We start from the raw sequence: 23,152 nt of genomic DNA, 5'->3' as shown, positions 1-23,152 counted from the left end.
ACCTTGTGCTCTCTTTCTCTCTCAAAAAAGAAATATTTCTTTAGCATGTTACAGGAAATCATAATAAATTATGAATTTGAAAAAGCTGAAAAATGCCACAAACGTCACAAAATCCTCAAAATACATCATTTGTATTGTTCGCAGTGTTTTTATAAAAACCCCTATGTTTTCTTGTTTTTTGTTTTTGCTGCATATACTCTGATTCCTTCTTCATTTAACAATGTTTAAAATGTTTTCTACAGAGAGAATAGAGAGGTAGTTCAATCCTCCTTCCAGCATGGTTGGTCGAAACTTTTTCATTTCTGATAATTTAGAAAAATTTCTTTCAGGGGCACCTGGGTGGCTCAGTCAGTAAAGCGTCCGACTTCAGCTCAGGTCATGGTCTCACGGCTTGTGGGTTCGAGCCCCGTGTCAGGTTCTGTGCTAACAGCTCAGAGCCTGGAGCCTGCTTCCAATTCTGTCTCCCTCTCTCTCTGCCCCTCCCCAGCTCACACTCTGTCTCTCTCCCAAAAATAAAGATTTAAAAAAAAGAAAAAAATAAATTTCTTTCAGCACCACAGCTTATACCTTATAATGTGTCTTGCAAATACTCGAGATTTGTCAAATTGCTGTCAAATGTGAAAAAAATAACAAAACAAAAACCCCTGTATCACGCTTCTTTCAATTGAGGGGTAAATTCTGAGGATCTTAAATATTATTTAAGTTGGTGACAGTCGGTGGCAAATGGGTTGTTGATGTTGCCATGGAATATCCTGAATTCCGGGTTGGACCCTGCACCTTTGCTTCAGGGTAGGTAAGTAAGACTATTGCTGGAAGCCGTTCGTCTACCACGACAGTGATGAGGGACCACAGAAATATATCCTGTTAAATCCAATCTAAGTGTATCCCTACCTCAATATTCCCTTAGTTGGGTCCCCCAAAACCTCCGTGGCCACCCCTGAGCTTCTGACATGAGATGTGCCAACTCCAAGTGGGAAGAGAGCAGCCTTAACCAAGTGTAGTTAGGTATCTTACTGTCGTCTGTTTTATTAAATATGACTGTTATGTGTAGACTGCTATACTGGAGAGAAAAATCTGTGCTTCATAGAAAACTATTGCTCACAACACGTCTTTTGCATCAGCTGATTCTGATTGTACAGGAGCTACTTAACAAGGCTGAATTGTAGACAACAGATAGCAAGGCAAGATAATTTTTATATGTTGAAATGCAAACCAATCCTGCCCCGTGCGGGGCCCTTTGTCTCCATTTGTACCTTCACTTCAGTATTTCTGATCTATAAATGTGTCTGTTGTTTTTTCCTTTGAACCACATATAACATCTGCCTGGTTCCCCCATTACGCTTAAAATGAAATCTTTGATACGTTTACTTTATATCTGTATGAAAGTCATACTTAATCCTTTAATACTAAGGTCCTTCCCAGGGCCTTCCGAGTTGCCCATCCAAGTTGCAAGTGAGAGGCCACAGGATGAACTTTACAGGCTTCATGGTAAATCTTCCACTGGAACTAAAAATTCAGATACTGTGCACAACATGAGAAGAAAAACAAGCACGGATGGACCCCCTTGAATGGGAAGGGTTGGAGAAGAAACCCCGGGGTGGGAGGAAACCCAGGAGAGGTCAAGTGCCCCGGAGAGCAAAGGAGTACAGATTTTGGAGAATTAAATGATGGAGAACAGTGTAAAATGTCTTGGGTTCAAGGAAGGACCTAGAGGTGGAAATTTAATTTGAAAATTAGGAGACCGAGGCTCTTCTTAATAGCACTATTCGGACAAAAGTGGGGGAATAACCACAGCATGAGGAGTGAATGGAGACGGAACAAGTGAGTACAGTGAGCATGGCCCTATTTCAAAGAACTTGGCAATGAAAGGAAGGACTGAGATACAAGAGTAGACACATGGAACTCAGAGGGACTGTTCTCCAGTGACATTCCATATCATCACTGATATTTTCAGTACCTGAGAACATCTAAAAAGAAGTTTTAAAGAAGAAAAATAGCTATAATTTACAAGATTATCATTTAGTTTCTATATAGTATAGGTAAATGTGTATGATGTATAAAAAATAAATGAGTCTGAGTTTATATATACATAAACAGGATACAAAATTAGAATCATACTATATACACGGTATAAGAATGTACTGATTACTTTGGAGAATGTTCTCATTTAAGAGCACTTCCAAATCAGCAGCTTAGAGACTGTAACATTCTATGTTCTGTTCCATAATTAATTGATTCATTCGTATATTATTCAGCCTGGCCTTTAGATTATTATTGATTTTTCACTGTTTCAATAATGCTGTGGGATGCCTGGGTAGTTCAGTCGGTTGAGAGTCTGACTCTTGATTTCGGCTCAGGTTATGATCCCAGCCAGGGTCATGGGATTGAGCTCCGTGTCGGGCCCTGCACTGAGTGTGGAGTCTGCTTGGGATTCTCTCTCTCCCTCTGCCCATCTCCCCTGCTCTCATTCTCTCTGTCTCTCTAAAATAAGAAGAAGAAGAAGAAGAAGAAGAAGAAGAAGAAGAAGAAGAATGCTGCCATGACTTTCCTTTACATTAATCTTAATGATTAGCTCTGATTCAGTCCAAAAGAAAAATTACTTTGAAGTAGAATTCTTGGGTCAAATGGTACATTTTCTGGCTTTTAATACATATCCTCAAATTTCCCTATAAATAGACTCACCTAGGCCTCCCACAAGTGTATGAGTGCCTATTTGCCTGTATCTTCTGTATCAATGACAATTTTCATATTTTAAGACTATTTGTGGGGCACCTGGGTGGCTCAGTCAGTTAAGCATTTTGACTCTTGATTTCGGCTAAGGTCATGATCTCACGGTCTTGAGATCGAGCCCTGTGTCGGGCTCCATGCTGCGTGTGACTCCCATACACTGCTTGGGTGGGATTTTCTCTCTGCCTTTCCCCTGTTTGTGCTCTCTCTCCCTCTCTCTCTCTCTCTCTCTCTCTCTCGCAAAAAAAGACTATTTGCCAATTTGTTAGGCAGATGTTACCCTACTTCAGTGTGTTTGATGGAACATTTGCCATAAGTTTTTCTTTCATACTTCCCAGAAACTAAGATTTCATTGTACTTTCCAATTTTGCTGATCATGTTTTTACTTGTTTGGAAATCGGTTTTGTATTGGGGAAAATGGTGGTCCTTGGTGATTTACCCACGAACCGAATCTGTCGAGTTGTAGAGATAAAGCCAGAACTGGATAAAGAGAGAATGGCAAGGGAGAACCACAAACACCGAGAGCTCTCCTGAAGAGTTTTTTTTTTTTTTTTTATAAATTTTTTTTTTTTCAACGTTTATTTATTTTTGGGACAGAGAGAGACAGAGCATGAACGGGTGAGGGGCAGAGAGAGAGGGAGACACAGAATCGGAAACAGGCTCCAGGCTCTGAGCCATCAGCCCAGAGCCTGACGCGGGGCTCGAACTCACAGACCGCGAGATCGTGACCTGGCTGAAGTCGGACGCTTAACCGACTGCGCCACCCAGGCGCCCCATGAAGAGTTTTGCTGTAAGGAAAGCAGAGGCACTGGTTGTAGTGGCAGGGGAGGATGGGTCAAGGAAAAGTTGTTTTTATACACGGGAGTGATCTAGCAGAGAAGAGAGACGAAGCAGTTGTTGACCTTAGTAAGAGAGGAGGAGGGCCACGCATTTTACGAGGACGTGATGGGGATGCAGCGTAAGCAGGTTGGAAGATGTGGAAAGTAAGGTGGCTCTGTTCTATTTCTCAGTGAATCGAGAAAGGGTCAAAGGTGAACCGGGAGGAAGGCCGGAATTCTGAAGTAAGAGAAGGTAGGAAATGGTGTTCAGAGAATGGAGGAGTAAACTGATGGGAGAAACCTACTGGGACTGCTAGACATTGGCAAGTGCCTATGTAAGATTCGCAGTTAGCAACTGGATGTGAGATCAGTCTACACAGATCTAGTTGTTCTTTTCTTTTCCCACCACATTAAGCTGAGCAGACTCAGGTGACAGATAAGTAGAGTTAAATTGACTACGGGTGGGGTTCTCCCAAGTAAGAGGATTTAGGAGTTGATAAGGAGTTGATGATGACTGAAGTGAATTCTAGTGATGAGGCCACAGCATCGTAACTAGGTAGAAGGGAGGCAGAGAAACAAAGAGGGTTCCAGGCAGCAAGGGTGGGGAACCACTCTCGTCTCCGGCCGTCCCATATCCCAAAAGGAAAGAAGGTGGCCCTGTTGTGAAGAAGCAGGAGGCCAAGAAAGTGGTCAATCCCCTGCTTAAGAAAAAGACCAAGAATTTTAGCATTGGACAGGACATCCAGCCCAAAAGGGACCTCACCCTTTTGTCAAATGGCCCCGTTACATCGGGTTGCAGCAGCAAAGGGCTGTTCTCTATAAACGTCTAAAAGTGCCTCTGACGACTAACCAGTTCGCCCAGGCCTCAGGACCACCCCGCCTGCCCCGCCAAACAGCTACTCAGGTGCTTAAACTGACCCGCAGATACAGACCAGAGACAAAGCAAGAGAAGAGACTTGGGCAGGGCTGAGAAGAAAGCTACCAGCAAAGGGGATGTCCCTGCTAAGAGGCCGCCTGTCCTCTGAGCTGGCTTAATACTGTCACCGCCTTAGTGGAGAACAGGAAGGCTCAGCTGGTGGCGACCGCACCTGATGTGGGTCCCGTGCAGCTGGCTGCTTCCTGGCTGCCCTGTGTTGTAAGATGGGGGTTCCCTGCGGCATCATCAAGGGGAAGGCCAGGCTGGGACATCGGGTCCACGGGGAGACCTGCACCGCTGTTGCCTTCATGCAGGGCAGCCTGGGAGACAAAGGAGCTCTGGCTGAGCCGGCGGAACCCATCAGGACCAAGTCCAGTGACAGACACGAGGCGATCCCCTGTCCCTGGGGAGGCAGCGTGCTGGGTCCGAAGTCGGTGGCTTGCATCGCCACCGGAAAGCTGGAAAAGGCCAAGGCTGAGGAACTGGCCGCCAAACTGGGCTGAGTGGATGCTGTGGAATTTTCTGTACCTAGAAGTAATAGAAAGTTCTCTTTCAAAAAAGAGAAAAATGACCGGCGGACAGAAGAGCTATTAAGACACGTGGCAGGAAAGTAGAAAGTGGTTTTTGGAGAACAGGACGCTTGAAATGGACGTGTGGGAGGTGGCAAAGTTAACAATGACCAGGCGAAATGCAGAAAGGATCGTTGAAAATGAGGCTGAGGAACCGGGTCCAAGGTGCTGGAGGGAACATCGGCATTCACGGCTGAAAAGCCTGACGGACAGTAACGCGGGAAGAGTGAGCCTTAAGCCAGGTGAAGAGTCCTCCGTGAACGACTGTGGGTAGATGGGACGGCAATGTAGGGGTGGCACAGTCCGACGGGCTGCATTTCAGAGGAGATGGACGTTGGAGGGAGGAGGACAGGGACGTGACTGGGAAGGGGAAATGAGCAGCAAAGAAGGCCATCTTTTTCTCCTCTAAATCCTTTAGAACCAGGAGTGTTTGAAAAAGCACAGCCACTCTAGAGAAGAGAAAAGTCAATGTCCTGAGGGGGCAGCTGGATTTTGGTATTTAGTACTTAGTAGGTGGAAAGTGAAGGAAACACCGAGACAAATGGTAGGGGACAGACGGGTGGAGTGGGAGGAGGTGTTCCTGATGAAAGGTCATGAGGTCAAGGATGTGCAGGGGAAGGGTGTGGGAATGTGGGGCTTTCTTCCAAGGTTGAGCTGCCCTCCATAACCCAGTTGCCCCCCTGAGAGGTCTAGCCCTGTTCTCTCATTTCAGACCCAAGAGGGCTCAGGGCCCAGAGGGCCAACTTGTTCCCTTCTTACTCGCAGGTTCTGAGTCTGGGATAAAGTCTGCGGGGGTCTTGTTCAGCTCTACCTGGCAGAGGGCCCTCCTTCCTGCCGGCACCCTCCTGGTACCGGGACCTCACCCCTACCCAAGCCACTTTCTTCATGCTACGGAACACTTCCTGGGGCTTCCATTTGCTGGATGCAGTCCTGCCAAGGCCATCCTGAGCTGCCCCAAACCTGGAAGTGCCTGTTCCCAAAGGAGCCTGTAGGTAACAGAAGGTGCCATCAGTCCCCCTCCCACTCCTCAGCCCCTGAACTTCTCCCAGTCTTCAGGTTAGGGAAGTGATAAGAACCTGTGTTAGGTTTATCTGCCTCTTTACTTACAGTTCAATTTGTCCAACAACTCTAATGGAGGCATTTCCATCTTCCTCCCTTCTGCGGACGAGGAAACTGATCACAGAGAGGTCCATTCCCTTCCCTGAGGTCACGCAGCATGGTGGTCGTGAAGCCCAGCGCGAATGAAGCTTGGCCTCGACCTCCAAAGTCCTCGCAAGTCGTTTCTGCGCAGTCCTGCCTCCACTTCCTGGCTGTGTCACAAACTCCTAGTCTGATGGGAGAGGGCCCAAAGCAGGGCAGTCTCCATGCAGGACGACTACAGGTCAGATGCTCCCAGGCTGGTGGAGGTTTAGAGGAGAAGGTGGCACCGAGCTGGCCTTCGAACGAAGAACTGAGGTCAACCGGGATGGAAAGCAAGAGGGCGTTTGTGGCGGAAGGAACAGTGCGAGGTCAGGCGGGGCAGGCACTTCCGTAGTTCTCAGACAGGGCACAAGGGTGAGGCCTGAAGATGTTCCCGTGGCTCTGGCCTCGGATCGACTCTCAAGACTTGCCTCCTTTTCTTGGCCTTCACGGCCACAAGGCCGGCGGCCCTAGACAGGTCCCCCCGCCCCCAACGCGGCTCCCGCAGCAGGTGGGAGGACGCCGCCCACGCCCCACTCGCGGCTTGAGCGTTCATTTGGCTCTGATTGGCTGCGAGACTCGCGCCTCCCGGCCAGCCACTCAGACGCGGCCGTCAGTTCTCCCTTGCCTCTGATTGGCTCTGCTGAGCACGTGCTCAGCCGCGCTCTTCCCTGCGACCTGAGAGCGCGCGCGGCCGTTAACCGCCCACCGCCGCCATGTTCTCTTTCGGGCTCGTTGGGTTACTGACGGGCAAATGGGCTGGGGAGCGGCGGGTGACGAGTCCCCGGGATTCGGGGAGGGGCAGGCCCTGGGCAGCGGCTCTCACCGGCCTTGGAGCGCTGGAAGGCGGGAGAACAGCCCTGCTGGGGGCCCGCCGCTGAGCGACCCGGCCTCCTCTCTCCCCGGGCCCCCCAGTCCTCCTCGGGACCTAGACATCCCCTGACCCGTGATCCTGAGCCGTCCCCCGACCGGTGAGTGTCTGACGGTAGCTGGGGGCGGGCCGAGGGGTGGGGACGAGGCTGTTGGGGCCCAGGTTTCATGTGGCGCCGGGGGTTTATGGACGGGGCTGGGAGGACTAAGATCAGTAATCAGCCGTCGATCCCCTTTGCAGTGGTTGGATTTGCCCTTCGATGAATACTTTGGTCTTTTTTTTTTTTTTTCTTAAAAAAATGTTTTTTAAATGTTTATTTTTGAGAGAGAGCGAGCTGGCGGGGGGCCGGGAGGGAAGGGTTGCGCAGAGAGAGATGGAGACAGAATCCAAAGCAGGCTCTGTGCTCACAGCGCAAAGCTCCACGTGGGGCTCGAACCCCACAACCCTGAGATCACGACCTGAGCCCAAGTCGGTGGCTCAGCCGACTGAGCCACCCTGGCGCCCCACGTTGGCCTCTTCTTGACTAAACACTGACGCGTTTGTTCATAATTAGAAAATAATGCCTGTTTAGTTCTTCAGAGCGTGAGGAAAACTGTTGGCCGAAGTATGGCCCCCTGGGTGCGAAGAGACGATTGGCTGGGGTCTCCTGCCCTCCCTTGATCGGAAGAGTTGTTCGGGTTCAGCTCCAGGAAGCAGCATTCTTGGAGGAAAAGGCCGACCGACCTTGGAGGCAGAAGAACACCGTCAGGAGCTCAAAGGACAGCAAGGAGCCGGGAGTTGACCACCAACTAGAGCCCTAAGCGGGGCTGACTCCTCTTGGCCAGAGCCCGTGTGAGCAAGAGAGAGTTCAGAGCTCCGGCCCTGGGCGTCCACCTCCCGTCGCTTACCAGCTTCGTGATGTTGCCGCGGCTGCCGTTATGCTTGTATCTCGGTGTCTCTGCCAACGTCCGGGAGACGGTGAGACAACCCACCTCACCGAGCCATTGCGAGCATCGGAGCAGGCAGCAGATGCGCGCCCAGTAGGGCGTTTGCCGCCAAGCAAGCATTCGGTAGTTCATCCGCCAGAATTCTGGTTTTGTCCGTGGTCTTCATCTCCTGGCTGGATTAGGACTTTCCATTTCCGAAAAGGATACTGATGGCCAGTGATGACTTCAGCCTCTCGGTCGCCGTGGGTACCTGCCGCCGCGTGAAGCTCTTTACCGTCTCCCGACGATGTCTGGCCTCCCTCCACTCCTTGCCTCTGGCCTCACCGTTGTCTTTTCCTTGCGAAAGTCTTTATTTATGCACTCTTCATCGGGCACATATAGCCAGCAGACAGCAGCTGGTCTCAGAAGCCTTTGTTCCTTCCAACAAACAGCTCCTCTTGTAGAACAAGATTCTATCTGCCTCTGTTTCGAATACCGTATTATTTCACCGTCTCTTTATCGCCCCCACTAACGTCTGAACTCTCATCCTGAGATGATAGTCCTCTTTAAATCCCATTGCCCAGCACGCTGCCAATCACATAGAAGATGCTCAGTATAAGGTGTTGAATCAGTGAATGAAAATGAAGTCTTCAGGTAGGAGAATTGGTCACCCCTTGGATTTCTGGGAAGAAATTTATATTTGAAAGCATAGGCACGTTTTAAATTAGCAAATTGCCCTGTAGCAATATCACGACTTCTTTGTGGCTCTGTGATATTCCATCAGGTCGCTAGCGTTTAATTATATAGTGTGATCACCAAGTACAGCTTCATGGTGTGCTTTGTTTCATTACGTACGTGAACGTTTTCATTTACTACCACATAATCTTCAGAAACATAATTTTGTAAAAGATTTTTTAGTTTTGACTCATCTTTGCACTCAACACGGGGCTCGAACTTACAACCCCAAGACGGAGATGTGTGCTCTACCACTGAACCAGCCAGGTGCCCCAGAAACATAATTTTAATCACTGAATACAGTTGTTCCTCAGTTTAAGTGTTTCACTACTGTTAGAATTTCACTGTTCTAGCATTCCACGTCAAACTACAGTGAGCATGTAAACACATAAAATTGTTTCTCTTTGGATTGTTTTCTAAGAAAAGATACCTGGAAATGGGATTACTGGATCATTTTAGGACATTTGATACATAGTATTAGCATGATTTTATTATCATTTAAAATATAGCGAATATGGTAAGCTAAAATGATAGACCGCCACTTTTTACTTTGTCCACTGGATATAATATTGAAATTATTCTATCGTGATTTATTACTAATCATTTATTACTAATTGCATTTCCTTTTCTGTGAGTTATCTTTTTTTTCACTTTGCCCAATATTGAAGTCTTAGTGTTTTCCTAATACCTTTATATATAAACCATTTATATGGTAAAGATGTGCACTCAACATACAAGTTTGAGGTTCTGTGTGTATGATGCTATTCTATGTGCTCGATGTATGGTATTTAACAATCAGGCAAAAATTTTTGTGCTCATTTAGCTTATATTCAAGAGTGTGAGACAGGATGCCTGGGTGGCTCAGTCGGTTAAGCGCCTGATTCTTGATTTCAGCTCAGGTCATGATCTCATGGTCCATAAGTTCGAACCCCTCATGGGGCTCCATGCTGGCAGTGTGAAGCCTGCTTGGGATTCTGTGTCTCCCTTTCTCTGTGTCTCTCCCCCATTCACACTATCTCTCTCTCAAAAATAAATAAACATAAAAAGTTTTTTTTAAATTTTTTTTTTTCAATGTTTATTTATTTTTGGGACAGAGAGAGACAGAGCATGAACGGGGGAGGGGCAGAGAGAGAGGGAGACACAGAATCGGAAACAGGCTCCAGGCTCTGAGCCATCAGCCCAGAGCCCGATGCGGGGCTCGAACTCACGGACCGCGAGATCGTGACCTGGCTGAAGTCGGACGCTTAACCGACTGCGCCACCCAGGCGCCCCTAAAAAGTTTTTTTTAAAAGTATGAGATGCAAAATAAGTAGGAAAATAGAATATTTAGTATTTGAAATATTAAGAAATGTCAAGGAGAAAAAATCAGAGCGGAGACTGATAGAATCTTATATAAGAGGGGGTTGAAATTTAACAATGGAAGGTCTCATCGGGAAAGTAATTTTTTGATAAAAACTTGAAGGGAATGAACATTTTATTATACAAATATGAAAGAAGAATATTTGAAGCAGGAAACACCAAATGCAAAAGACCTGAGATAGGAACATGCTTGGCATCTTTGAGGCGAAGGCTAGTTTGGAGAGAGAAAGGGGGAGATAGTAGGAAATGAGGCTGGAATATTAAGGGTAGATCGTGTTGTGTCTTAAAGTCATAATAAGGGTGCTGACTTTTGTATATATTTAAGTTTCATTTATTAAAAAAATTTTTTTTAGCGTTTATTCATTTTGAGAGACAGAACAGAGCGTGAAAAAGGGAGGGGCAAAGAGAGAGGGAGACACAGGGTCCAAAGCAGGCTCCAGGCTCTGAGCTGTCAGCACAGAGCCCGATGTGGGGCTTGAACTCACTGACGGCCAGATCATGACCTGAGCCAAAGTCGGACACTCAACCGACTGAGCCACCCAGGGCGCCCCTATATTTAAGTTTCATTTAGTTACAATTCACATACTATAAAATTCACCTTTTTAAAGTGTACAGTTCTGTGGTTTCTTGAATATTCGGAGTTGTGTAACCATCATCACAATTCTAGAACATTCTCATCACCCCCAAAAGAAACCCCATATCCATTAGCAGTTGCTCACCATTCTCATTCTTTTCTGCCTCAAGCCTATATACAACCATTAATCTTTCTGCCTTTATAGGTTTTGTCGTAGACATCTCCTATAAATGGAATGTCTGGTCTTTTGTGACTGGCTTTTTTCTCTTACCATAATGTTTTAAAAGCTCATCCATGACATAATTTGTACTAGTATTTTATTCCTATTAGCTGAATAATATTCCATTGTGTAGATATACTACATTTTAATCTAGTCATCATTTCATGGACTTTTAGATTGTTTACACCTTTTTGGCTATGATGAATGATCTTCCTTCCTCCCTCCCTCCCTCCCTCCCTCCCTCCCTGGCTTCCCTCCTTCCCTGGCTTCACACCCAGTGTGGGGCTTGAACTCAAAACCCTGAGGTCAAGTGTCAGATGCTCTACCGACTGAATCAGCCAGGCGCCCATGAATAATGCTTCTGTGAACTTTCACGTACACGTTTTTGTGTGGATATGATTTTCTTTTTCTTGGCTGTATACCTAGGAGTGGAATTGCTGGATTGTATGGTAACTCTTTTTGTTTGGGGAGTTGCCAAACTGTTTTCCAAAGTGGCTGCACCATTGTACCTTTCCACTAGCAATATATTGAAGGTTCCAATTTCTTCACATCTTTGCCAACACTTCTTACTATTTGTCTTTTTGTTTATAACTAACCCAGTGGATGTGAAGTTGTAAATCATTGCAGTTTTGATTTACATTCTCTAATGGCTAATGATGTTGAACATCTTTTCATGTGCTTATTAGTTATTTGCATCTCTTATTTGGAGAAATGTGCATTAGCTCCTTTCTTCATTTCAAATTTGGTTACTTGTCTTCTTAGTGAGTCATAAGCATTTCTGTATTCTGGATACAAGTCCCATATCAAATATATGAATTGCAATTTTTTTTCCATTCTGTGGGCTTTCTTTACTTTCATGATGGTATCCTTTGAAGCACAAAAGTTTTAATTTTTATGAAATCCAATTTACCTATTTTTTCTTGCTTGTGCTTTTGTGATAGATCTGAGAAGCCTTCGCCTAACCCAGAATTACATGTGATTACTTACAGTGTTGTAAATCGTGGCCAGGATTAATTTGAAGATGCCGCACTATACCCTATATTACCTTTTGACACAATTCATTACCCTAATACTACAGTTTTCAAAGTGTGCAATGTGGAAATCTGGGGGAACCAGAGATGTGTTTAGTATGCTTGGAAGTCCAAAACTATTTTTGCAATAATATAAAAGCGTTATTTGTCTTTTTTACTCTGTTGACATTTGCACTAGTGGTATAAAAAAGCATTGGCAAGGAAAACCACTGGCATCGTCATCACATCTGTGATAGTTCACTGTACACATTAAAAAAAATTTTGTTTTAGGGACGCCTGGGTGGCTTAGTCAGTTAAGCCTCTGACTTCAGCTCAGGTCATGATCTCACAGTTCGTGAGCTCAAGCCCCGAGTTGGGCTCTGTGCTGACAGCGCGGACCCTGGAACCTCCTTCAGATTCTGTGTCTCCCTCTCTCTCTCTCTGCCCCTCCCCCACTCTCTCTTGCCCTCTCTCTCTCTCAAAACTAAGTAACCATTAAAACAAATTAAAAAAAATGTTTTTAGGGACACCTGCATGGCTCAGTCAGTGACACATTCAACTTCAGCTCAGGTCATGGTCTCGCGGTTCATGAGTTCAAGCCCCACATCAGGCTCTCAGCTGTCAGTGCAGAGCCTGCTTTGGATCCTCTGTCCACCACTGCCCCCCTCCCCCGCCCGCCTCGCTCTCTCTGCCTCTCCCCTGCACACGTTCTCTTTCTCTCAAAAATAAACATTAAAAAAATTATTTTTAAATATTTTATTTTAAAGTAATCTCTACACCCAGCATGGGACTCGAACTCACAACCCTGACACTGAGTCACATGCTGCACTGACTGAGCCAGCCAGGTGCCCCTCACTGTACACTTTTTAATTTTTTTATTTTTAAATGTTTATTTTGAGAGAGAGAGAGAGAATAAGCAGGGGAGGGGCAGAGAGAGAGAGGGAGAGAGAGAATCCCAGGCAGACTCCATGCCCAGCACACAGAGCCTAATGCAGGGCTCAATCTCATGACAGTGAGATCATGACCTGAGCCAATATCAAGAGCTGGAAACTTAACTGACTGAGCCATCCAGGCACCCCCTCAATGTACACTTTTTGGATAGAGAATAGTTAAAATTATTTAACTTAGTAGTATTACAAAAATACTGGATTCCTTGAAAGAATCTTAGATATTGGCCCAACCCAATATCAATATTTTATTTAGTTTTCATATATGACTTTCAGTTTATTTTTTTTTAATGTTTATTTATTTATTTTGAGAGAGAGAAAGAGAGATCACAAGGGGGAAGGGACAGAGAGAGAATCCCGAGCAGGCTCTGTGCTCAGCACTCAGCGCAGAGCCCAACGTGGGGCTTAATCTCACAACTGTGAGATGATGACCTGAGCCAAAATCAAGAGTCAGACACTTAACCAGTTGAGCTACCCAGGTGCCCTTCAGTTTATTTATTTTTTTAGTTTTGTTTTCTAAATGTTTATTTTTGAAAGAGAGAGCGTGAGCAGGGGAGAGGCAGAGAGGCGGGGGTGGTGGTGGGGGACAGAGGATCCCATACAGGCTCTGCACTGGCAGCAGAGAGCATGATGTGGGGTTTGAACTCGGGAACCATGAGGTCATGACCTGAGCCAAAGTCTGGTGCTCAGCCGACTGAGCCACCCAAGTGCCCCCAATTTATTTTGGATGAGTATACTATATCTGGTTTTACCTTTTTAATTCTGAACTCAGTGATGACAAGGCTATATATGCATATAATCAATCAGGCTGTGGCCCTTAAAATAACTGCCGAAATGAAGCATTACATTTTAGCTTGGGGGCAATAACGGTTATAAAGATCTGCCATATGATGTGACAACTGGGGTAATACCTTTATCATAAAACTAATTATGTGAATTTTTCTAGGTTTTAGCTTACAGTAAGATTTCCTCCCCAAATATTCCAAGCTCTGTCATAATAGACCATCACTGCTAAACCATAAGCTGTGTGGGCATGATATTGTTGGTGATTATCTTGAGCACTCTCATATGTAAGAATTTTGAAACTTAACTCTCAATTTCCTGAGAAGGAATATATTTTCATATGTAAATTTCCCACATGTCTAAGAATGGTAATATCCTTTGGATCGTCCAAACTCATTTTGAACTTCTGAATCTAAATGTTAGGTAGAAAATAAGATTGAACTGAAAACTGGTTACATTACTTCATAGCGCATGACCCATAAGAGGCCCTAGTATGCAAATGAAGATGTGACAGTTTGGAGCGACAGTCATCTCTAGAGGCAATAGAAGCATCAAACAGAAACTCTTAAAGGAAAGAAGCATTTTAAAACAAGCATATTAGATAGGCGAGTTTTAATAGTATAACTCTAATATGGTTATTCCTTTACTTGCAAAATTAGTTGTTGAGCAGATTTTGCTCATGAACAAATGATGTTATACTCAAAGTGGAAAATCCATTTCTTTGTTTCATGATTCTAAAATCAGTTTTGTGTGTTAAAATATGTTTAATGTAGCTTGACTGACACTGATAAACTTGACTGTTTAATGTAGCTTGAGCAACCAGTTCTACTTCTCGATTATATGCAGGAGTGATTCTTTTCCAGCACTCAGTTATTGATTACAGAACCTTTTCATTTTCTCCTTAAATAAACCAAGATATTCAAATACATCTTAGAACTGCTAATGGTGGTACTGCTAGGAATTTACCCAAGGGAGACAGGAGTGCTGATGCATAGGGGCACTTGTACCCCAATGTTTATAGCAGCACTTTCAACAAACGCCAAATTATGGAAAGAGCCTAAATGTCCATCCACGATGAATCGATAAAGAAATTGTGGTTTATATACACAATGGAATACTACGTGGCAATGAGAAAGAATGAACTATGGCCTTTTGTAGCAACGTGGATGGAACTGGAGAGTGTGATGCTAAGTGAAATAAGCCATACGGAAAAAGACAGATACCATGTTTTCACTCTTCTGTGGATCCTGAGAAACTTAACAGAAGACCATGGGGGAGGGGAAAGAAAAGGAAAAAAAAAAAAAAGAGAGAGGGAGAGAGCCAAACCATAAGAGACTCTTAAAAACAGAATAAACTGAGGGTTGATGGGGGGTGGGAGGGAGGGGAGGATGGGTGATGGGCATTGAAGAGGGCACCTGTTGGGATGAGCACTGGGTGTTGTATGGAAACCAATTTGACAATAAATTTCATATTAAAAAAAAAAACTGCTAATGATGTGTGCTTGTCTCATAAAGTGAAATGAGCCCAGTTTCTTTTTTTTTTTCAACGTTTATTTATTTTTTGGGACAGAGAGAGACAGAGCATGAACGGGGGAGGGGCCGAGAGAGAGGGAGACACAGAATCGGAAACAGGCTCCAGGCTCTGAGCCATCAGCCCAGAGCCCGACGCGGGGCTCGAACTCACGGACCGCGAGATTGTGACCTGGCTGAAGTCGGACGCTTAACCGACTGCGCCACCCAGGCGCCCCAAAATGAGCCCAGTTTCAAAAAGGTATGAAGGAGCAGAGCTTTCGTGATCAAGACATACTGTTGTACCATGGATAGCTCTCATTGTATTTGCTTATTATTAGTTCAGGCCATTGTGTAATCATTTTTGTGCCCAAAAGTATATGTATTCAGTCACGCACACACACATATAAGCTAACACACATGCACACACACACAAACATGCATCTTTGCTTGACAGTAACTTCACTATCATTTTGTGTTATTAAAATTTAAATATTTTCAGAAAAAAGCAAAAGTTACTATTTTCTACATAACTTTTTTTCAAATATTTTAATTTTTTTTAAGTGATCTCTACATCCAATGTAGATCGAACTCACAAAACCCCAGATCAAGAGTCTACTGACTGCCATCCAGGCATGCCTCTACATAATGTTTTGAAGTACCATTAATAATGTATGAAAAATGGGTTTTAAATGTATTTTTTTAAGGAATTTATTTATTTTGAGAGAGAGAGGCAGGGGAGGGCCAGAGAGAGAGGGAGAGACAGAGAGTCCCAAGTAGGCTTGGCACTGTCAGCAGAGCCCGACTCAGGGCTCGAACTCATGAACCGTGAGATGAACCTGAGCTGAAGTCAGGAGTCAGAAGCTTAACCGACCGAGCCACTCAGGCGCCCCTGAAAAATGCTTTTTGATTAAAAATGCACTTTGTTTTATGTTAGGTTTCACTTCTTTGTCTCAGAATGTTCTCAGATCTCCTGGCACAAGAGAACCGCGGTGGCAACATGGATATGAGGTGAATGCTCAGCCATTGGTGTTTCATCCCACATTGTTCATTCTCCACATTGACTCTGGCACTCAGGGAGGCGTAATACATCCCAACCGTTACCGTAGCCCCGCGGTGCTCATAGTTAAGCAGATTCTGGGACTGCGTGTTGGTGCGGGAGTGTCAGGGAAATGGCAGTGCTGGAGGACGCTGGGTGAGAGTGAGGAAAGGGTTATTGTTCCTGAGGGATGGGGGAGACGGTGTTTGACATCCGGGAACAGTGAGGAGGGAGGGACCCTGAAGGAATATGGCCCCGGGTTTCTCCCACTGCTTCTGAACAGTCTCATTTTTCCCTGTTGAAAGGCCTGGGTTTTGCAGTTCAAGCCCCACTATCGGGGTCGTCGTGATGCCATTATTTTCTGACAAGTTTTCTCCTTTTTCCCCTGGACCAAAAAAGATGGCAGCAACAGAGCACGGTGCCCTCGGCAACCTGTTTCCTAGTCTCCACGGCCACCTCCTGATTCCCGGGTCCCACCCGAGGATTGTCGGGACAGCAGGAATAGGATGTTTTTTTTCTCATTCCCTCCTCAAGGTGACTCTTCATGTCAGCCTCTCCAAGGCTGTAGTAACTGTGTGTCTGTTACTCTCTTTCACTTATCATCCCCCTCGTGTATAAAATTGGGACATTAACATTGTTTATACTTCTCAATTGTGTGTCCTCAATTGTGTGTAGCAAAGAAGGGATAGAACATTGAGCTCGGGAGGAAGAAGGTCAGCCAGGACTGACCGAAAGGTAGAAAGGGGCACCTGGGTGGCTCGGCTGAGTATCCAACTTCGACTCAGGTCATGATCTCGAGGTTCATGAGTTCAAGCCTTGTGTTGGGCTCTGTGCTGATAGTGTGGAGCCTACTTGTGATTTTCTCTCTCTCCCTGTCTCTGTGTCCTTCCCCGCCTCATGTGCACTCACTCACCCTCTTTCAAAAATAAATAAATCAACTTAAAAAAAAGGTAGAAAGAAGATAATTGGTTATTCCAGAGACAGGATTTGGTGGTTTGTGTATGTGTTGGGTGGGTGGGGTAGAAGGTGATGCAGAGAATGTGCCCTGAAGAGTTGTAACCTTGGATGATGGAGTAGCTCTTCAGGCATTTGAAGAAGACAGCTCTCCTCTGGGCTTTAACCCGTTAGTAGTTTCTCTAGTTACATTGTTATGTTAGGGTTTTGCAGGTGAGGGTGGCTGATGTCACACATGGGGTTTCACACATAGGGTTTCTGGGGAGTATGACATTATTTGCATCTGTTTAGAAAGTGTTTATTTATTTTGAGAGAGACAGCACGATCAGGGATCAGGGAGAGGAGCAGAGATGGAGGGAGAGAGAGAATCCCAAGCAGGTTCTACACTGTCAGGGTGGATCTCGACGGGGTGGGGGGCTCAAACCCAGAAACCATGAGATAATGACCTGAGCCCAGACCAAGAGTCTGTCATTCAACCAGCTAAGCCACCCAGGTGCCCCAATTACTGTAGCTTTATAGTAAGTTTTTTTTTTTTTAATGTTTATTTTTGAGACAGAGACAGAGCGTGAACGGGGGAGGGGCCGAGAGAGAGGGAGACACAGAATCGGAAGCAGGCTCCAGGCTCTGAGCCATCAGCCCAGAGCCCGACGCGGGGCTCGAACTCACGGACCGCGAGATCGTGACCTGAGCTGAAGTTGGACACTTAACCGACTGAGCCACCCAGGCGCCCCTATAGTAAGTTTTTAAATCAGGAAGTGTGAGAACTCCAACTTCGTTCTTCTTTTTCAAGGTTGTTTGACCGTTTCAGGGTCCCTTCAGATTCCATATGAATTTTAGGATGGATTTTTCTCTTTCTGCAAAAAACACTTTTGGGGTTTTGATAGGGATAGCCTTAACCTTGTAGGTTGATTTGGGTAGTTTGACATCTTATTATTAAGTCTTCTAATCCATGAACATGGGGTGAGTTTCCGTTTACCTGTGTCATCTTTAATTTCTTTCAGCAGTGCTTTACAGTTTTCAGTGTACAAGTCTTTCACCTCCTTGATTAAGTTTATTCCAGGTATTTTATTCTTTTTAATATTATTGTAAATGGAATTGTTTTCTTAACGTTTTTTCAGATTGTTCATTGTTAGTGTATAGAAGTGCAACTGGTTTTTTGTATATTGATTTTGTATCCTGCAAGTTTGTTGAATTCATTCTTTTATTTATTAAAAAAAATTTTTTAATCTTTACTTATTTTTGAGAGAGAGAGAGCGTGAGCAGGGGAGGAACAGAGAGAAAAGGAGACACAGAATCCGAAGCAGGCTTCAGACTGAGCCGTCAGCACAGAGTCCGACACGGGGCTCGGACCCACGAACTGCGAGATCATGACCTGAGCCCAGACCAAGAGTCTGTCATTCAACCGACTGAGCCCCCCAGGCGCCCCATCATTCTATCTTTTATTTTAAAATCTTGTCCTTTTCTACCAGCTCTGATAGAACTGGTGCTGGTGGGCACTCTAGTCATGGTCCTGATTTTAAAAGGAATGGCTTTGGGACGCGTGGGTGGCTTAGTCAGTTGAACATCTGACTGTTGGTTTTGGCTCAGGTCATGATCTCGCAGTTCGTGGGATTGAGCCCCGCATCGGGCTCTGTGCTGACAGCTGGGAGCTTGTTTGGGATTCTTCTCTCCCCTCTCTCTCTCTGCCCCTTCCCTGCTTATGCTCTCTCTCTCTCTCAAAATAAGTTTAAAAACTTAAAAAAAATTTAAAAGGAATGGCTTTTGCTATTTACAATTTATAAATTACTACCTTTATCAATTTAAAGAAGTTCCCTTTTGTTCTTAATGTCCTAGTGCTTGTGTGTGTGTGTTTCAAATCATGAATATTATTCTCGTTCAATGCTCTGTGTCAGCGCTTTTCTCTTTTATTCTGTTAATGTGGTGAGTTACATTAATAGATTCTATAATATCAAACCAACTTTGCATTTCTGAAATGAACTAAATTGGCCATTATGTACTTTTTCAACTTTAGTGTATTTGGTTTGTCAGTATTTTATATGGGATATTTGCATCAGTATATTCATGAGTGAAACTGAGTAATTTTATTTTTTCATACAGTTTGGTTATGCTAACTTCATAAAATAAGGAGTAGTCTTATTTTTGTAATTCCGGGGGACGAGGGGAGACACATAAGAGTAGAATTATATGTACCTTACATGTTTGCTAGAATTTGCCTGTAAAATCATCTGTCTTGAATATTTTTTTTACTTTTTTGTGCTAAAGCATTTAAAGTGCTGATTCAATTTTTAAAAAGATGTCAGATTTTGCATTTATTTTTGAGCCAATTTTGGTAAATACGTTTTCTAGGAATTTATGCATCTTATCTAAGTTTTCAAATCCATTGTGGTAATATCATTCATAATGTTTCTTATCCTTCTAATCTCAGTATATCTCCCTTTATATTCTAAGATTGTTTCCTTTTTTTTCTTTACCTATCTTCCTAGAGGTTTGTCAGTTTTGTTGGTGTTTTCAAACACTGTAATGAGTTTTATTTTACTTTCAAATTTTGTTTAATTTCTGTTCTTACATTTATTGTTTATTTCCTTATACCATTTTTGAATTTATTCTACAATTCCTTTTTCTACTATTTCTTTTTCCAGTTGAACAGTTCTCAATTATTTTCATCCTTTCTTCTCTTCTGGTGTAAATATTGAAAGACTAAATTTCCCTCTCGGGACGGCTTCAGCTGCCTACCACAATTTTGGATAAGTGATATTTTATTATTGTTCAATTACAAGTGTTTTCTATTTTCCATTATGATATATTCCAGGTTACATGAAAATGTGTTTTCTTTTTTTTTTTTTTTTTTTTTAAATTTTTTTTTTTTCAACGTTTATTTATTTTTGGGACAGAGAGAGACAGAGCATGAACGGGCGAGGGGCAGAGAGAGAGGGAGACACAGAATCGGAAACAGGCTCCAGGCTCTGAGCCATCAGCCCAGAGCCTGACGCGGGGCTCGAACTCACGGACCGCGAGATCGTGACCTGGCTGAAGTCGGACGCTTAACCGACTGCGCCACCCAGGCGCCCCATGAAAATGTGTTTTCTAATTTCCAAATGTGCAGGGATTTTTAGTTATCTCGTTAAAAATCACTTTGTAGTTGGGGCGCCTGAGTGGCTCAGTCGGTTAAGCATCTGATTTCAGCTCAGGTTGTGATCTCATGGTTTGTGAGTTCAAGCCCCGTGTCAGGTTCTGTGCTGACAGCTCAGAGTCTGGAGCCTGCTTCGGATTCTGTGTCTCCCTCTCTCTCTATCCCTCCCCTGCTTATGCTCTGTCTCTCTCTCTCTCGGTCCCTCTCAAAAATAAGGATAAAAATTTTTTAAAAATCACTTTGTAATTTAATTGTTTGCAATTTTCTCTTTCCTTACCAAAGTTTCGTCTGTGTATCCAGACCTCCCCTGTGAAACAGCTTGTTTGTTTAAGTGCTGTCTTGATCTGGTTTTGAGGCCCTGGCTAGAGGCCAACCAGTCCCCCTGTCTAAGCAGGCACCCCCTTTTCAGCACCTCTGCTCTGGGGCCACTGTTCACTGAACGCCCTCATCACCGGGGGACCGGGTACCAGACAACTAGGGACAGCCCAAGATTCCAAATTATCCAAGTTACCCAATCAACAGAGGACCCATGAAAACTAACTCACCCTGCTTGTCAAACATAAGCTGCCCCCCCAGAGCCCCAGCTTGCTGTTACCATCCCTGGGTCCAGCGCCCCGTGTGGCCCTGCCTGGTAGCCTTCTCTCGTTTTAAAAGTGTGCAGCAGGTCTGACGTCGAATCTTCGATGCTTTACTGCCACTGCTCTGCAGCTGAGTCCCACGGAGCTCCTCCCAAGGCCTTCGGGAGCCGAGTCCAGTGTCAGATAAGCTGGTTCCTGTGGGTCGGCATGGTGTGCCTGGCCTGGGGAGTATACTTTCCTGTGTCTGGGGTTGAAGTCAGGTTTGGTACACCAGAGGGCGCCGTCGTCTCGTGTCACCGATTCCTTCTCGTTGGATGCCTGCACCCCATCCTGCCCTGCGGGAGGGTTTGCCCTGCGTGCGTGCTGTTGGTCTGCGCCTCTCTGGTCAGGTTTCAGAAATTCAGCCCGGCGGGAGATGGTGTCCGCGAAAATGTCAGGAGTATAGGTGTCAGCCCTGACGCTGTCCCTGGCCGCGCTGCCCTGAGCGTCCCGCACGCCCTCTCTGGGTTCCTGCTTCCCCATCTATGAGACAGGCTTTCCTGAGAACGTGATCCTTTTGGGGGTGGGGGTACTGTTTAGTTCTGAAACCGTTTCTGGAGGGGAAACCTACTTCGTGCTTCTCCAGGACAGTAATGGTATTACTTTGCAAACCTGAAGACTGACTTCCCCCAGGGCAACAGCCTCTGCAACGTGCACACCTGAAACCCGCTTTTCGCCCGAACCCTCACGCAGACACCGAATGTGGCCCACTGAGGCGAGACCCAAATATTTCCTGGATTCCTAGGTGTGGCTACGGGCAATGTGCCAACCTCAGCCAGCTCATGAGAGAAAGCTGTTACTGTGCCTTTTATCCTCATTTTCACCACTGGTTCCTGTCTGTAGTAGGAGCCGTGCGAAGTGCTTCACAAACATTGGCTCGTGAATCCTCTCGCGATCCTCACGCAGTAACAGCCCTTTTTACAGATGAGAAGGTTGAGCTTCACATAGCTGTCGAGTAGCGGCCCTGGGATCCAAGCCCAACAGGGAGCTGCCGTTCCTCACTCGGGGCTGGCATGCTTACCACGCAGGTGCAGTCGGGGAGCATCAGCTGGCTTTCAAGGGAGCCTCTGCAGACCCATGATGCCCGTGACCGCATACGACCACGTGTACCTCCAGACATCACGCGTTCTAGGACCCTGACGCCCCAACGCTCCTCCCCCGGGCCAGACCCTGGAGGCAGGATGCTCAGATGGGCTCATCCAGGGCTGTCGCAATTCACACACTGCGCCCCGGGCTCTCTGACTTGTCCCTCCGGGCCTGTGATTCCGTGATAGAAGCTTCCTCTGGCCCCGCATTTCTAAAATTATGGGTTTTGTTTTGCTTTTGCTGCTCATGTCAATGAAAGGGAAACTTTCCTGAGGCCCCAGAGCCTTGGGGCCTGGGCAGGAGGCCGCCCTGCCGGCAGAGGAAGGACCGGTGGAGGGCCCTCCTTTGACCTTCGCGGGGTGCAGGTTGTTGGTGTTGCGGCAGGTGAGAGCGCGGGGGTGCAGGTGAACAGAACCTCTGTGGCGGGTCACCTTGCCCCAGTTGTATTTCCGGGCCAGGGCCAGCCGGCGGAGGGGAGGTGCAGGGATGCCACCGCACAGGTGAAGCACCAAGTGCAAGGTGGCCCCCTCCTGGCTACTGTAGGCTGAGAGGGTGAGGCCATCCTCTAGCCATCTGCTCGCAAAAACCCGAAGCTGCTGCTCAGGCGGGATGCCCTCCTTGTCTCGGACTTCGGTTTTTGATTCTCAGTGGTGTCGCTGGGCCCGGCCTTGAGGGTGACGGTCTTGCCCACTAGGGTCTTCGCAAAGACCCGTAATCTCTGCCACAAGGCGTCCACCAGCAAACCGCTGAAGAGAAAGAGGGTGACGGGAGCCAAAACTGTGTTTATTCTACAAGTTACCCTGTATAACGGGCATAGACTCACCCATCAAATAGGTTAGGGACTGTTTTTTTTTTTTTTTCTCTATCTGCTTCCAGAGTTCACAAGATTGGCCTTGGGAAGCCCCCAAAAAGTGCGCCAGTAAGGAACCGTGTTTCACCTGAATTCAAGCCCAGAGTTCCCCAATTCGGCCACCGATCGGTGCTCTCTCTCAGGGTCCGGGGATGCTGCCCTCGCTCCGCTCTCTCAGCCTCGGCACTGTTGGCATTGTGGGCAGGAGAGCTTCGCTGTGGAGGGCTGTCCTACGCCGTGTGGGATTTCAGCAGGGTTCCTGGCCTCTTCTTGTTAGGAGCCAGGAAAAACTCCGATCCCCAGAGAAGATGTCTCCAGATACTGGCCAGGTGCCCTGGGGGCAAAGAACCCCTGG

This window comes from Lynx rufus, unplaced genomic scaffold, assembly GCF_022079265.1.
Source record: "Lynx rufus isolate CCGP_SWC_20201006 ecotype Redwood Valley unplaced genomic scaffold, mLynRuf1.p SCAF_5, whole genome shotgun sequence".
Taxonomy (NCBI): Eukaryota; Metazoa; Chordata; class Mammalia; order Carnivora; family Felidae; genus Lynx; species Lynx rufus.
The sequence above is the reverse complement of the archived record's forward strand: the minus strand, read 5'-3'. Positions refer to the sequence as shown.